The following is a 13,924-nucleotide window of genomic DNA, read 5'->3' as shown; positions in this document are numbered from 1 at the left end:
ACACTATTCCATTTTCATCCATATGTCGATCCAATGACCAATTAAATGTCCTTAAACTTGGTGAGTCTACTACTGTTGCTGTTGCAGGCAGTGCGTTCCACACCCCTACAACTCAGTAAAAAACTACCTCCAACACCTGCCCTATATCTATCACCCCTCAATTTAAAGCTATACCCCCTTGTGCTAGCCATCACCATCCGAGGAAAAAGGATCTCACTGTCCACCCTATCTAACCCTCTGATTATCTTATGTCTCAATTAATTCACCTCTCGACCTTCTTCTCTCCAACAAAAACAACATCAAATCCCTCAGCCTTTCCTCATAAGACCTTCCCACCATACCAGGCAACATCCTGCTACACCTCTTCTGAACCCTCTCCAAAGCTACCACATCCTTCCTATAATGGGTGACCAGAACTGTATATAATACACCAAGTGTGGCCACACCAGCATTTTGTACAGCTTCAACATGACTTTGCAGGTCCAAAACTCAATCCCTCTACTAAAAGTCAACATAGCATATGCGTTCTTAACAACCCTATCAACCTGGGTGGCAACTTTCAGGGACCTATATGTATGGACACAGATCTCTCAGCTCATCTACTCTACCAAAAGTCTTACCATTAGCCCGGTACTTTTTATTTCTGTTGCTCCTTCCAAAGTGAACCATCTCACAATTTTCCCCATTCAACTCAATTTGCCACCTCTCAGCCCAACTCTGCAGTTTATCTACATCCCTCTGTAACCTACAATATCCTTCTGCACTATCCACATGTCCATCGACCTTAGTGTCACCCACATTTACTAACCCATCCTTCTGAGCCCTCATTCAAGTTGTTTATAAAACGACTGTACAGCAGTGGCCGCTAACCAGATCCTTGCGGTACCCCACTTGTATCTGAATTCCAGGGTGAACGTTTCCCATCAATCATCACCCTCTATCTTCTTTCAGCTAGCCAATTTCAGATCCAAACCACTAAATCACTCACATCCCATGCCTCTGTATTTTGTGCAATAGCTTACAGTAGGAAGCCTTATCAAATGCTTTACTGAAATCCATATACACCATATGAACCGCTTTATTGTCATCTACCTGTTTGGTCACCTTCTCAAAAGAACTCAATAACGTTCGTGAGGCACAACCTACCCTTCATAAAACCGTGTTGACTATCCCTAATCAACTTATTCCTTTCTAAGTAATTATAAATCCTATCTATCTCTTATAACCTTTTCCAACACTTTACCCATAACCAAAGGAAGGCTGACCGGTCTATTACCAGGGTTGTCTCTACTCCCCCTCTTGAACAAGGGAACAACATTTGTTCTCCTCCAATCTTCTGGCACTATTCCTGTAGATAATGACAACATAAAGATCAAAGCCAAAGGCTCGAGAATCTTATCTTTGCCTTCCCAGAGAATCCTACAATGAATCCCATCCGGCCAGAGGACTTACCTATTTTTACACTTTCTAGAATTGCTAACACCTCCTCCTTGTGAACCTCAATCCAGTCTAGTCTAGTAGCCTGTATCTCAGTATTCTTCTCAACAACATTATCTTTTTCCAGTGTGATTACTGACAAAAAATATTTAGCTTTTTCCCGATATCCTCTGACTCCACACACAAATTCCCACTACAATCTTTGATTAGCCCTAATCTTACTCTAGTCATTCTTTTATTCCTGACTTACGTATAGAAAGCCGTAGGGTTTATTAGGATGTTCATTGGGATATCAAATGGAAAGCATTGTGGATTCAGTGTTACGTCTACCATTCCAGAATTATTAAACTTACTTTACCCAAGTCCCAAATTATTCTGGTAAAAACAATGACTGCAGATGCTGGAAACCAGATTCTGGATTAGTGGTGCTGGAAGAGGCTTTTGCTTGAAACGTCGATTTCGAAGCTACTTGGATGCTGCCTGAACTGCTGTGCTCTTCCAGCACCACTAATCCAGAACCCAAATTATTCTGTCTACTATAAAATTCTGACCTTGTTCCAATGTCCCGTTGACAAAAATTTAATTGGGCCAGGCTGACACTGAAGAATTCCTAGTTATGCTCACCCCAGAGATGATAACTTGAAGAAAACTGACAAGACCTCAAATTAAGTGGGACCCGTGGAATATGACCACGTCCAGCTTGGAGGTGGCAGACGCAGATGCATTGACACTGGCAATGGCAGTAAAGGAGCACATTGCCAAGACCCTGGGGACCATGTCAGATGGCAACAACTGGAGGAGCAGAGAGGATGAAGGCTATAGAGAGAGAAACATGAACTTTTGAAGCTGTTCCAGTTTTACTAATATCTACTCTATATTAATTTATTCAGTATTTGTACAATTTATTCAGTAATATATTCTGTAATCCAAGATGGCACCAGAATGTGGTGACATTATCGAGTTTTCACTGCACCTAGGTACAAGTGACAATATTAAATAAATCTAATCTAGGCAGACAACAGCTAGTATGAATAATTCCATCCCTCTATATACAATGTGATAAGTTGATGGTACATAACATGCACAGTAACTGACTGTGTTACCATAACTCAATCACTGCAGGCTTCACACCGGGTGCAAGACTGTTATATATCTGGACAACACTTCACAGCAGCAGTCATTCATTCCAAACCATAAACCTTCCTTATCAGATATCTGTCTGCCTTCTGGAAGGCCTCTTGAATAACTCTCAATGGACCAGATAACCTGTTGTTTTGGGTATTCCAAATCTCATACACAACGTACAGCACTACAGAATTAAGGAATCCTACAGCATTCCAAAGGCCATTTGGTCTGCTACTAATTGGAAAAGCTATCTAATTACTCTCCCTGTCTTACTTTTCTTTACATAGACCAGCACTCTTTTTCTCAAACATACATATTCCAAACTACAGAGACAGGTTTAATTCACACCTTTTTGCAATGAACAAGTGCATGCCAGTTTACACTGGATCTACAATGACTGAGTACTGTAGAAATATTAATGAATAGCTGACACCCTCATTTTTATTTTGGAGATGGTGAGGGAGTGGTTATGTCACTGGAGTAGCAACTCAGAACCTCAGGTCAATGTTCTAGTGACATGGGGTCAAATTCCACATAGCATATGGTGAAATTTGATTTCAGCTTTAAAAAGTTCTGGATGAAAAGCTGGCTTAACAAAAACCAGATTATGATTGTCAATGTCATAAAAACCCAACTAGTTCATTCATGTTGTTCAAGGAAAGAAATTCTCTGTCCTTACTTGGTCTGGCTTAGATGCGATTCCACACCTACTGTAACAGTTGACTCCGAATTGCCATTCAGGCACAGCAAGCAATTCCCACATCCTTTGATCAAATAAAAAAAAGACACTGCCAGGTTTTTATGGCAGGGTGGTTTGTGTTCCTGTGTCTAAGCCAAAAGCTCCAGATTCAAACCCCATCCCAAGACTTGATGGTCAAGAAAGGTGCATTTGTAATGTGGCCAAACATACTGAATATTAAACAAAAAGAAATTGCTAGAAAACCTCATCAGGTATGGCAGCATTTGTGCAGAGAAATCAGAGTTAACTTTTCAGGTCCCAATGACCCTTCCTTAAGGGCTCAATGTAACTAGGAAAAGGATTTTTTTTAAAAAAAAGTTAGGGAGGGGATGAAGGAAAATAAACGACAAGTGGAGACAGAGCCCAAAGACAAAGAAAAACATTTGGACAAAGGAGTGGATAAATACCATCCCAGGAGAATGAACAGCTCCCATTGTGGACAATTAGTAGCTGGCAATGGATCTTGTGTGAGGGTAGCCCATGTTATGACAAGGCCTGGTATATGGGGGTGGGGGTGGGCAGTGGAGAACAGAAGCATGGAAAAAGGTGCTCAAGCCCTAAACTTGTTGAATTTGATATTAAATCCAGAAGACTAAAGGTTTCCCCAAGTGAAATATCGAATAGCAACCTGAACATCCTTCAAAAACATGCCAATGACAGATAGCAATGGTGGGAGACATTTCCAGTCAGCCACATGACAGACAGAACACTGGAGCCTCCACCATCAATAACCAGTGATCCAGATCATAACATCATGGTAGACTGGTGAGCAAGGTTAGGTCTCATGGAATACAGGGAGAACTAGCCATTTGGATACAGAACTGGTTCAAAGGTAGAAGACAGAGGGTGGTGGTGGAGGGTTGTTTTTCAGACTGGAGGCCTGTAACCAGTGGAGTGCCACAAGGATCAGTGCTGGGTCCACTACTTTTCATCATTTATATAAATGATTTGGATGTGAGCATAAGAGGTACAGTTAGTAAGTTTGCAGATGACACCACAATTGGAGGTGTAGTGGACTCCGAAGGAGGTTACCTCAGATTACAAAAGGATCCTGATCAGGTTGGCCAATGGGATGAGAAGTGGCAGATGGAGTTTAATTTAGATAAACGTGAGGTACTGCATTTTGGGAAAGCAAATCTTAGCAGGACTGATACACTTAATGGTAAGGTCCTAGGGAGTGTTGCTGAACAAAGAGACCTTGGAGTGCAGGTTCATAGCTCCTTGAAAGCTGTAGATAGCATAGTGAAGGCGGCATTTGGTATGCTTTCCTTTTTTGGTCAGAGTATTGAGTACAGGAGTTGGGAGGTCATGTTTCGGCTGTACAGGACATTGGTTAGCCACTGTTGGAATATTGCGTGTAATTCTGGTCTCCTTCCTATCGGAAAGATGTTGCGAAACTTGAAAGGGTTCAGAAAAGATTTACAAGGATGTTGCCAGGGTTGGAGGATTTGAGCTATAGGGAGTAGCTGAACAGGCTGAGGCTGTTTTCCTGGGGCGTCGGAGACTGAGGGGTGACCTTATAGAGGTTTACAAAATTATGAGGGGCATGGATAGGGTAAATAGGCAAAGTCTTTTCCATGGGGTCATGAGTCCAGAACTAGAGGGCATAGATTTAGGGCAAGAGGGGAAAGATATAAAAGAGACCTAAGGGGCAACTTTCTCACGCAGAGGGTGGTACGTGTATGGAATGAGCTACCAGAGGAAATGATTAGATTAGATTACTTATAGCGTGGAAACAGGCCCTTCGGCCCAACAAGTCCACACCGACCCGCCCACACCCATTCCCCTACATTTACCCTGCACCTAACACTATGGGCAATTTAGCATAGCCAATTCACCTAACCTGCACATTTTTGGACTGTGGGAGGAAACCAGAGCACCCAGAGGAAACCCACGCAGACATAGGGAGAATGTGCAAACTCCACACAGACAGTTGCCCGAGGCGGGAATTGAACCCAGGTCTGTGGCGCTGTGAGGCTGGTACAATTACAGCATTTAAAAAGGCATTAGGACGGGTATATGAATAGGAAGGATTTGGGGGGATATGGACCAAGTGCTGGCAAATGGGACTAGATTAGGTTTGGACAGCTGGCAGGCATGGACATGTTGGATCGAAGGGTCTGTTTCTGTGCTGTCCATCTCTATGACTCTATGCAGGTAAAGATTCACATGGCCACATCATCTCAAGAATCCATGTACTGTATAACACGTCACCATCACAAAACGACACTGTGACATCCACTCCAATATCCACATAGATATGCCTTAAGATAAATTAGGCAATCTGTTTATGCACATGTCATCGGCAGTATTGGATCACTTGTCCAAAGTACATTTCTGGGAACTGGGCATAAGAAGCAAAATTATTGTTGTGAAAGTTTTGATGACAGCTTCACACTTCAGTGAGTTACAAACCACAGAGCACCAAGATTCAGTTAAACACGAAGGAACTGCAACTCAAAGCCAAACATACTTACACTCTTCTGTTCACACAAACTAGATAGTGACTGAATTTTGATCGCAAACCACTTGGATAGATGTGAGATCAGCCCTAGCATATTTACACATACCCTATGCATAAAAAGATAAATATCTCTTTGTTGAGACAAAGATCGACTCCGAAATTTTTCAACAGTCGATTTTTTTGGGGGGACCGGCAGCAGGAATTAGAAAACGAGGTCAAGGTTTCATCAGACAGGGAGGGGTAGCATACGGGTTAACATTTGCTTCCTGTCATCCGGAAGATGTGATAGATGCCTCTTTCTAATATTAAACCAATTATCCGATCAAGTAAAGACAACGTTTATCTTTTAACACCGTTACTGTGAACGTACCAGTGTTGATGCAATAAGCTGCTTCGGTTCAAGCCCTGAAGTTAAACAAAGGGATCTCTGTCTGATACGCTCAGACCTTGAACAGCCTCAACCGGTCAAGGTTTAAACACCTCAAATGCAAAACTTCCTTCTCTTCTCCAGAATAAACAATACTTATCTGTCGATTAGATTCCTATGTTTTGGATTTTAAAAGAAAGACAACCGGGTTTGGATGCGCCGTTCGTGAAGTTGTCACAGCACTGGGAGTTTTTTTTTGGGGGGGGGGGGGGTGTGATTAAGAAAGTCTAGGCCTTCCCTCGAAGGCGAGCAGAAACCAAGCCGAAAACAAACTCCAAACATAAGCCATTTTACCTTCACTCGCCACTGATCCAGACGGCCCGCTTCTTCATCGGCTTCCCATTTAAACTTCAAAACAATCCACAAAGGTTCGATTCCGGGCAGCTCCGCGTTTTTTTTTGGGGGGGGGGGGGTTAAATTTAATGCAGAGGCAGGTCCAAACAATTTGTCTCTTTTTTTTGAGGGGTTGTGAATATTAAAACAAAATTAAATGAAAACTCGCGAGTTCTCTGCACAAGCCCCTGTCGATGGTAGTCAGACCAATTAAATCTTTTGTGCGGCCAAGTTTTTCAAGTTTTTTTTTCCCCCTTTTTCTTCCCCCTCCCCTCCAATTACGCAAACAAGTCCCTCGCTGTTTGTCGTCTCGGAAGAAACTTTCAGATCCTTCGCTGAATTTAAAGGTTTGCACGCGAAATAAAATAATATAAAATGGAGTAAGAGACGACAATGGGGAAGGGGGGGGGGTAGTGAAAATACTACCAAGTCCTTTCAAAGCAGGAAACGGCGGGCAATCCACGGCATTTCCCAAGACTCGATAAGTCTCGTTAAAACAAAAACGGCAACGAGGAAGACAGAGAAAAAATAAAGTCCCCTCTCGCCCAGTTTCACCTTCAGGAAGGAGCTGATGTGACTCTTCCTCCCCCCTGCTGCTTGATCTTTTTTTTAAATAACTCTCCCCACTCTGGTTCCTTTCTTACTGTAAGATTGCCGCACCCAAATCCATCCGAAATGAATTTCTCCCCCTCTCTCTCTCTGTGTCTGTCTGTCTCTGTGAACAACGCAGACAAGAATCAGCGGCACATCGCCTCCAGGTTTGCGCACAAGTCCCCAGAGCCTCAGGCAAATAATCAAAGGGAGAGAGAGAGAGAAAAAAAAAATGCAGCCAGTAACATCTGCTGCGTCCTAAGCAGACACAGCACACTGACAGGGGCGACGTGTGTGGAGTTTACAGAGAGGGGGGGGTGGGGAGTGCGAGGCCGAGAGAGAGAAAAAAAGTAAAGCAGGGGCAGATATGCACCGACAGAAAAATGCAACAGCGCCAGCTCTCTCCAGCGGCGACAATGTTGCCCGAGCGCCTTGATTGACACTTGGCACAGCCACACGCTGCAGCCTACACTCCCCTGTTAATCAGCAACTCCAGCACCAATCACCTCCTGATCCTGGCTCAGGAGGCGGTCTCCTCCACGTCTTTTGCGTTAAAGTTTTTTCTGGGGTTAAAAAAGGGGGAGGGAGGTGGCAAAGGGAAGGGGTTGGAGGCTGGTTTATTCCAGTCAGACCACGGTTCTCATTTGCACCAAAGTTGATGCTTTGGGGGAATTGAGGCGGGGAGACCGTGCCAAGTCACTAGCATTGTGTCTTTCTCAATCTCCCCTCCCGTGGTTAATAATTTCCAGAACCGGGCTGGCACGCAAAAAAAACCACTTTACACTCATCTGCAGAGAACAATGTAATTGCATTTTTCTCCAGTTTGCTTTACGAATCCAAAGAAGATAAGCCATTGTCTTATATATGAGGCAAAACACGTTTGAAAAGGGAATGGTGACCGACTGAAATCTCTTTTTTTTGGCACAGGCACAGATTGGAACTTGTCGCGCAGTTTGATCGCCATTCTGTTTGGGTCAGAATCATTGTCTGACTCAGCTTCTACACATCGGTTTGTAACACCGATGCCACATGAGTTCACTCGCATTTATTTAACAATCGCAATTCCGAACTCGCTTACATAGATTTTTTAAAAATTCTTTTCAGTAAGCCAAGACCAAGAGATAGCCAAGTTTTGCTCATGTAGGCAATGTTCCACATCAGTGATTTTATCACCGAGTCGTTTATTTTTTTCTAAGGAAGTAGGGTATACCTTAAACAGGTAAGGAAACATGCAGAAACCCTTGAACCTGTAACCACATTTAATTAATTCCTCCGTCCACTTGTCCAATATGTGGAATCCGCTTTTGTTTAAGATACTCCTAGCATCTAAAATGTTAAGAGATAACATGAAACTGAGAAAAGGAAATCATGACACTAAGCAAAGCAGTTCACGTCGAATTGGTTCTCATCTGCTTTATAATGAGGGAGAAATACGGTATGTAAGAAAATGCTGTCGCCTGGAAATGGGAACGTTCAGATGCAGCATCATCTCCTTGTTTGAACTGCCGTGATTCACTGTAATGTAGGGCTTGTTAGATTATATTTTCTCTTCAGAAATGGAACCCGTTAATAAGCATTCGAAGCTGGCTGTGCAGCACAATTTCTGAGGCAATTGCTTTGAACCAACACTGCTCCAGTTTCCTCCGTGTACTATATCGTGTTATCAGAATCTGTCTTCACAACCGAGACATCGGTGCAACCCTTCCTTCCTGAATACTTTCCTGTCTGCACCCTGCATAGGCTTCTATGCACGTACAATCTCAGCTCTACAAAACAAAAATCTGCACTGGTCTTGCCTTGAACCTGCGCCATCGTGTTCAAGCAAGTTTTTGTCTCTCGTTTCAACGTAGAATTATGAGGGTATTAAGGGTTTTTTAAACCAACATTTTGTGAATCAAATTTTTTGAAAAAAAAACTAATTGTATTTACATTATTAGACGTGTCTACCGTATATTTGTCTTAATGCTATTAAAAAATGATTCGTTTTTTAAAATTAGTTTTATGAAATAGACGACAGCACAATAAGAATTTCTTTTTTAACAGTCTGATAGTAATTACAGAAGTTGCCATTGGGTAACATGCTATTTTCAGACTAGATCTGTAATCTATTCACAGAATGAGATCAATGCTGGCAAAGCAGCTTTTATCTCTATCCCCATCTACCCTAAGAAGATCATCACATCTTTCTCCTTGAATCACCGCAGTCCCTGTGCGGATGGTGTCCTCATAACTGCCTTAGACATTTAGGATTTTATTCAAGTAACAAAGTTGGGAGATTCATTCAAGTCACGGTAGTGTGGATAAGTTGGAAGCGATGGGATACGCAGGTTATCGCTGCACTTAACGCCTGGAGAGAGGTGTATGGAGCTCAGAGGTCCTGTCAAGTAAGCGTGGTGAATGTATCCTCCCTCTGGATCATGATTCTATACGGAAGCACATTAATGCAGGACCCACAAATAAACTCTCAGGCTCATCATGTCGAGGGTCGAAAAGTGTGGCGCTGGAAAAGCACTGCAGGTCAGGCAGCTTCCAGGGAGCAGCATAATTGGCGTTTCGGGCATTAGCCCTTCATCAGGAATGTTGGGGGGGGGGGGGGTGGGGGCTGAGAGATAAATAGGAGGGTGGGGATAGGAGAAGGTAGCTGGGAAGGTAATAGATAGATGCAGGTGGGGGTTGATGGTGATAGTTCAGAGGTGAGGGTGCAGCAGATAGGGTGGGAAGCTCCTTCCCCCCGCCCCCTCTCTCAGCGCCCCCTTGCCCCCATACACATTCCTGACGAAGGGCTGATTCCCCAAATGTCGATTCTCCTGATCCTCGGATACTGCCTGACCCGCTGGGTTTTCCCAGGACCACACCTTTTGACTCTGACTCTCCAGTATCTGCAGTCCTCACTTTCTCCCAGTCACTGAGAGGGTGCTAACCAAGCAAATCAGGTGGGGTTGACTTGTTTGGGTGATCTCATGGTAACAGCTATTCAGGTAAATGGTGAGTGTGCCTCAGAATCCGCTCAATAGATGGTGGAGTGGCTGTGAAGTGTCAAAAGGAGTATTGTCCTTTGCAAAGTTCTTAAACTCTGCACAGTTCTTGTAAGCCCCAGCTTACTATATGACTAGTTAAGTTAAAGGATGATTCATGGTGATTCCCAAGATATTGGTGGACAGTGAAAAAATAAGACCATAACACACATCAGAGCAGAAGTCAACCATTCAACCATTCGAGCCTGTCCCACCATTCAATTAGATTATCAGGCTGCTCTGCTAATTTTCAACTCCACCTTCCCTCCTTTTCCCTATAACCCTCAAAGCTATTGCCATTGAAGATCAAAAGGAGATGAATGGGCTGTCTCTTCTCTGAAAATGTAATTACCTGATTTTTATTTTGTCTTTGTCGGCCCAAACCTTTTGTATTGCCTAAACCCTGCTGCAAACTTGACTGGTAAGTAGAAGGTTTGTGAGTGAACCTGACTATTAAGAAATCAGTAGCAAATTATCCTCCTCCTGGTTTCATAACAGGAGGAAAATCATTTATGGAATTGCTGAAAATGTTTGTGTTGAGAGTACGTCCCTGAGGAATTCCTGCAGCAATTTTTAAAGAGCTGAATTCTTGATCTTTCATAATCAAAATTATCTTTCTGCATGCCTAATTTAACTTTGGTGAGGGTACAACTTTCCCTCTGACCCCAAATGATTTGTTTGCTGTGATCCAGTGCCATATAAGAAATAGGAACAGGAGTTGGCTTTTCAGCCCCTCAAGCCTGCTCCACCATTCAATAGAATCATGGCTGACCAATACTCCTCATAACAATTTTCCTGTTCTTTCTCCATAACCCCTGATTCCTCTCCTGATTAAGAATCTACCTTAGCCTTAAATTGAAAGATAAATTATTTATAAATCGGAAGCACAAAAATATGGAATCTATTTATTGTGCATTAAAAATGGGAATATATGTGACTTTGGATACATAGACAAATTCATATAAACCAACAGATGTCATCAAATTTTATTATAACTCATTGGTACGCCAACTATTGGGATATATTGACAGCTCAGTTAGTACAGAGTCAGCCAAAAACAGGTTGAAAAATACTGCAGGAATCTCACTTCAGGCAATGTGACATGAGGTGAGTTTTAAGTGAACACCACCAGTCAACAACACAAATGTATCTGTGCAATTAACAGAAGTGAATCAACAGTTATGAATAAGTGGAATTTGCTTGCAATTTATTTTACAACTAAGTGCAGTAAAAACAATCCCACTATAATACACAACACCCACTTTTTTTCCCGTAATGTGCACAAGATGTTAGAATGTTGAATATCATGACACATTGCTGACATTTTATGCGTTCACATGTTTTGGATCCAGTCAGGTTTGCTAGCTGGTTGACTGCTTGTTGTTGGGTTTGTTTGTTGCTGTTACGTAGAAAAGAACACAAGAAATAGGAGCAGGAGAATGCCATTCAACCCCTTGAGCTGCTTATCTATTCAGATCATAGCTGATCTGATAGTGGGCTCAACTCCACTTGTCCGCTACAACCCTTACCTCCTTTGTAGATTAACACTACAGGAATAGGCCGTTATCTCAGTTTGCCAGTATTAATGCTCAATACAAACGTCTTACCACCCTATGTCATATCATCTCATCAATATATCCTTCTCTTCCTTTACCATTATGCAGTCAGCTATGAAATGTAAATCTGGAACTCTCTCCAAAGAAGTTGGAAGCTCTGTTCATTGCAAACTTTGGAACTGATATTAATGGATTTCTGTTCAGCAAGAGTTTTAGATTAAGTTAAGCCACATACAAGCCATGATGTAATTGAATGGTGGCACAGATCAGAGGGATGGAATGGCAAATTCTAGGTTCTCTACTCCCCTTAAATATATGTATTGAATGCTGCTCCCTTAATGACAATCTATTTGCTCATTCCTCTGACTGTTCTGTGAGGGAGATAATATGGAAATAATTCATTACGTAAGAAAGAAAGAATTTGCACTTACATATTTGCAGTTTCAGGATGTTCCAAATTTCATAATTAGTGTTTTGTGTGCAAATTAAGCAAGCTAATCTCTATTCACAGCAAGATCCCAAAACCTACATGTAGGGTAAATCTAGTTAATTTTAACAATATTGTTTGAGAGATAAATGTTGGAAAGAACAACAAGACATTGCTGCATCCATAGAAATTCGCAAAAGGGATCCTGGTCTCATCTAAAAAACAGTATTCCTTCAGTACTGCACCAATGTTAACCTACATTTTGCAGATCTGAGGGAGTGAGTAAGATAAAAGTGGATGGCACAGCTATTGTTGCTAGTGCAGTCAGGGGGAAAGGCAGTGAGGTGCCCTGAATGAGTGAATAAGCAGCTCAAAGGCCATGCAGGGTTTGTGATGAGGGGAATTAAGAACTTAAGATCTACAAGCAGGAGTAGGCAATTCAAAGTGGCATCTTGCATAAACAAAATAGAATCCCCAAGAAGAAATGATATGCTGAAGCACATCTATGCAAGCCATCAAGGAATTCAATCGAATCTAAGGAAGGGAAGTGCTATTCTGGCCAAATGCAAGTAATGAAATTAAGGAATTTGAGCTGATGAAGTGACGAACACACAAGTAAAGCAAGCTAAAGTGTCAATTATTACACATGGCATCTTAGGCAGACCATGGATGAAGCTTGGAGTAGACCTCTTCTTAGTTGCATGAACAGATTATCTTGTCACTGTCAATTACCATTCTGATTTCAGCCAACTTCAAATTCTGCAGTTCTGCAAACTGGAAATGATAATGAATGCACTTTTATCTTAGTACTTTGTCATGAAAAGGAGGATGTTTGGTGAATTAGTGTAATGGCTGGCTTGTCATAGTCATGCAACCTCTACCTCTGCTGTAACTATCTTTATGTGCAGTCAATGGCAGTGATTAAAGAGATCAAACTGTGAGAATTAATTTTCATTATCAACTGCTGATGTTGCAAACAAATTAAACATTCATAAGGTACAATCGTTTGCAGCTCATTTGTGTTTTGTGTAAAGGCAAGGAGGGCCACATATGTGCAATCTTTAAGCTCTGTAAAACTTCAGAATGCTGCATTTTTACAAAGTTTATGTAACAGGTTCAGCCTATTGGTTATGGGAATGGTTTATATTATTTACTTAAGGGAATGCCATCTGTTTGGTACATGACTATTATTATTAATAATAATCATCATAATAATAGTCATTGCTAGGAACAATTTGAAAACATAATGTGAAGAGTACTTTCATATTCCTACTTCTTTTGTTCCACTCTCACTGGCCAGTGTTTTCAGCAGCAAAAAACATGATTGCTGGAATTCCATCCCAGCCATGTACTTCTCTTTTAAAACTTTTCAGCAGAACATTGCCTACATGACATTGTATCTTTTTCTTTCTCTCACAGTCAATTTGTGCCTTAGTAAATTCCTTTAACATACCTTGAACTGTCTTATTACACTAAACTTGCTGTCTAATTGTTGTTGTTCTTAACATTGAAAATGGGATGATTTGGAGATGCAGGTGTTGGACCGGAGTGTACAAAGTTAAAAATCACACAACACCAGGACTATAACCTAACTTTGAAAATGGGAGAAAGTGAGGACAGCAGGTGCTGGAGACCAGAGTCAAGAAAAGCAAAGTAGGTCAGGCAGCATCCAAGGAGCAGGAGAATCAACGTTTCGGTCACAATCCCTTCATTTTGATTGAGGCTTGTGGGCCATGGAGCTGAGAGATAAATGGGAGGGAGATGGGGTTGGGGGGGAGGTAGCAGAGAAAGTGATAGGTAGGTGAAGGTGA

At 42.0% G+C, this 13,924-nt stretch overlaps 1 protein-coding gene across 6 annotated transcripts in view; it reads right to left on the bottom strand.

The window, feature by feature from the left end:
• erbin (erbb2 interacting protein) overlaps nt 1–7,449 on the bottom strand; it is a 210,270-nt gene extending 202,821 nt beyond the window's left edge. For 4 of the 6 annotated variants that reach the window (XM_072595708.1, XM_072595703.1, XM_072595697.1 and 1 more), the window contains exon 1: nt 6,487–7,448. The gene's annotated coding sequence lies outside the window, so the exon portion shown is untranslated. Of the gene's footprint in view, nt 1–6,135; nt 6,158–6,486 lie in introns of those variants that run through there. The other 2 variants (XM_072595723.1, XM_072595715.1) reach the window with 2 other exon arrangements.
• Between the last annotated feature and the right edge of the window lie 6,475 nt (nt 7,450–13,924).

The sequence above is a fragment of the Chiloscyllium punctatum genome, chromosome 2 (assembly GCF_047496795.1).
Source record: "Chiloscyllium punctatum isolate Juve2018m chromosome 2, sChiPun1.3, whole genome shotgun sequence".
Lineage (NCBI taxonomy): Eukaryota > Metazoa > Chordata > Chondrichthyes > Orectolobiformes > Hemiscylliidae > Chiloscyllium > Chiloscyllium punctatum.
Note: the sequence above shows the minus strand (reverse complement) of the source record. Positions and strands in the feature narration are given on the sequence as shown.